Raw genomic sequence first — 3,749 nt, 5'->3', positions numbered from 1 at the left:
GGGCCGGCCGCGGGCGGCGCGGGCCGGTGGTAGCTGGCGGCTCAGGGGGGTGGAGGTTGAAGATAAACTAGAGGCCCTTGATTTCGTATCCAACGGCTGGAAAATCTACTGACCAGAGATGAAAAAGTCAGTCGACTGATGTGTAGCCTCACCCCGCACGTACACATGCATGCACGCAACACACACACGCATGCAGGCGTGCAACACTGACACGTACACATGCAATCACGAACACACGCATGTACGCACACATGCATGCAACACTGAAACGTACACATGCACGCACGCAACACTCGCACGCCTGCATGCACACAGAACACGACGCAAGACACACGCTCAACCTATACGTGCATGCACCCTTTGTTAAGGACATGGATTGTTATGGGTATTAATCAATCTTATCTGTGATAAGCAGAACATTAATGTTTGCAGCGGTCTTTATGAATCACAACGTATCGAACAGCCTATCAACGTATATATGAAAATTTTAAAATTCTCTTACATTATATAGTAGGCTTATCTACATGAAATAGATGACGTCACACTCAATGAACAATCATCGGTTTATGAAATGCCCCCTTCTGGCCCCCTGGCCCACCAAAAGTTCCTCTGCCGTGCGCTGCCTGCGTTGGGTCACTAACATGCATGCCATGTACCCAAAGAGCTCACATGTCAGTGGAAGAACAGCGCGGTGTCGTACGTCAGAGTCGAGGGCGCCACTCGTTGCACGCCCGACTGAACATGCCTCCTTGCCACATTCAAACGCCTCCATGAAACCCGTGTGGAAGCCGAGAAACCCACTGTGGACACACATCCGTTCATGACCGAGCCGGCATTAAACGCAACGCCGGCCGAGCTCCTCCCGTCCGCCGTCTATTTAATCTCCTATTTAAACGAGGCCAAACGTCGGCCAAGAATCGCACACCTCCCCGCTCCCCTATCTCGTCCTTCACCATTTTGTCCACTCTTGCAATGGCTTATGAAGAGTAGTTATCCCACATCCAAGCCGGCTGGGTGGCCTGCCGAGCCCGCCGGATACGAGCTATGCAGCTCGCTGATCCACCTCCCTCCCCTCGCCTGACAGAGCCAGTTGCCGCCCCAAGCCGGCACGCGGTTCAGCAACTCGCCGCTCCAGGCCAGCTCGATGAGGAGCAGCGCACGGGCGTCGTCGCTACCGTCCACGCCGCCGCCTCATACGGCGCCTCCCGTGTCTGCGACCGCATCTCCCGTTTCTGTGGCCGAGACTCCCATGCCAGCGGCCGCGCCATGCAAGCAGAGACAGAAGCCGGGTACGCGGAGAGCGACAAGTCGGTGGCCAGCGCCTCCGCGTCCGCCGCCATCATCGAGGAGAAGTGGAACACGGGAGGCCGCCGCCTCTTGGGTCCCATGAATGCCACCGCAGAGGCGACGCCGATGTACACAACAGGTGTCTTGTCGGATCCTTTTGTTGCGAGGACCTTCGTCGACCCCGCATGGGCTCCACGGAAGTGGAGAAGCCCCCTTCCACCATCATTTTGGGCATCAGCCAACGATATCCGTTGGGCAGTGGGGAAGCGAGCCGTCCTTTGCACTAAAGCATTTACCTCCGGGGCTCCCGGAAGTCCGGTGATCGTGCTACCGGACGTGAGGAACACAAATGGATCGGCGGGCGACCATTTAGGCCAGGTATTATATAATTGTGCTGTCCAGAACTTGCATGGCTTAGTTGATTTGAATGTATGAAATCCGTCATGTTTGTATGAAAATCCGGTATTTTATATGAATTCTGTCATTGTTTATATGAAATATCGCCGTGTTTGCATGAATTTTGTCCGGTTGGTTGAGTTACGGTTAGAATGTGTGTGGCTACGGTTGGATGGCGTAATTTGCGGGTCGTCGGTCGGTCTGCGGCCGGCTCGGGCGGCGTGGTGGGACAAAAAAAGCACAGCTCATGCGAGCTCGTCTCCAACGTGCGCCTTGGAGGATGCATGAGCACCCGAGCCATTCCTCGTTCATCGGTGGCAAAGGCACCGGTGGACAAACGGGTCACCAATATTTTGGCTACCCCGGGCAAGATCCAAACAGCCCCTCCCAGCAGATTCAAATCCCTCGTTCGCCGTGAAATTTTGCCATGTGTTGTTTTCATGGACTAGCAAGATGCCCGTGCATTGCACGGAACATCAAGATGCATTTTTTTACAAAACACCTGTTGTGATTGACCCATGCAGGAGTAATCCCATGTGTAAAAACTAATGATATCTCGAGAATTTCATCGGAAAAATGGTATCTCGAGAATTTCATCGAAAAAATGATATCTCGAGAAAGATGAGAGATAAGGTGAGGAGGACTGGGCGGAGGCATGGGGATGGATGGCGCATTATGTCTAGGTTTGTATCTCTCTCATGCACACCCACGTAGGTGGGGGACGTGCACAAAGAGAAGAGGTGCACGCACGGCGCACGTACTCCCGTCTCTTTCCCAACCACACCCGCGTGGGTACACGGTGGAGCTCATTTCTGTACGAAAAGGCAGCCCACGTGGTAATTTGACACGTGTACTGGTTGTCCACTTGATGGAGGATCGTCTACCACGGGTGAACAAAAAAATTGCAACATGACGTGTTATGTTAAAAAAGAGGCAAACCATGTGGGGCCTAGCTTAGAGGAAAGGCTCTATACACTCGAGATGCTCTATACATATTTCGTACTTTTTATGTGTCCCGTCAACTCGCAGAATGAGGAGAAGCTTGCTTAGTACGCCGTCTCCCCCGCCCACGGGCGCGGTGGCTCGCAGGATGAGGTGAAGCTTGCTTACTACGCCTTACGTCCGCTCCCTCGCCCACGTGCGCGGTGGCTCACAGGAAGAGGAGAAAATTTTACTACTCCCTCCGTTTACTCCTCGTCCCTACCTTGGTTAGAGAGATTATCATATTGTTTGAACTATATGTCTTTTAGTAGTAGGAGTAGTATAGTGGTATATAGGAGTAGTACTACTACAACAATTTCCTTAGAGTCTGTGGTGCAGCAAGATACCCTAGGATATGTTACTACTCCATCCTTTCCAGTTTATGGCTCAATTTCAAAATCTCTCCAACCAAGGTAGATGGTGAGTGGTGGAATTAATTTCATAGTTTGCACAAGTAATTAGTACGCTCATTTTTCTCAAGAAGTTATGTTTACCGAGGCATTAATTAGAACGAATCCATGCATGACCACTAAATTTTCATGAACTTCTACATGCATTGGTGAGTTTTCTCTTGACACTGCTTGCATTGGGTGATTTAACGCACATCAAAATCCAAACATGTGATGGTACTACTACTACTAGTAGAATTGAGACTTATAAAACAGAAAAATGGATTTTTTTAGATGAGCCCTATAAACTGGAAAGGAGGGAGTAGTAAGTAGTACTACCTCCATAGTGGGTACGTACTCCGTAAAATCATATTTTCCCAAAACTCGCTCAACCTTTATTTGCTTGTTTCCCTTCCTGCCTCGTTGCCTCGAACAGACTATGCCAAACTCCCATGCCTGCCACGCAGGAAAAGACCCGCCCTCGCCTTTTTTAGTCCGGGTTTGTATCGATGGATCACGCGTAGAAGAAAAAACCAAGCCGTGTCTTGTACTCCTCCGTCGATGCTCGCATTCATGAATTCCGTACTTCCTGTCGCCGACATGTGGGACATATAACAACCGGGTCGACATGTCATGCACCAAATAACAGTGCAGAACAGCAGGGGGACACACCCTAGTCGTACCGCCCCAGTAGTA

The sequence above is a fragment of the Triticum aestivum genome, chromosome 4D, assembly GCF_018294505.1.
Source record: "Triticum aestivum cultivar Chinese Spring chromosome 4D, IWGSC CS RefSeq v2.1, whole genome shotgun sequence".
NCBI lineage: Eukaryota > Viridiplantae > Streptophyta > Magnoliopsida > Poales > Poaceae > Triticum > Triticum aestivum.
Note: the sequence above shows the minus strand (reverse complement) of the source record.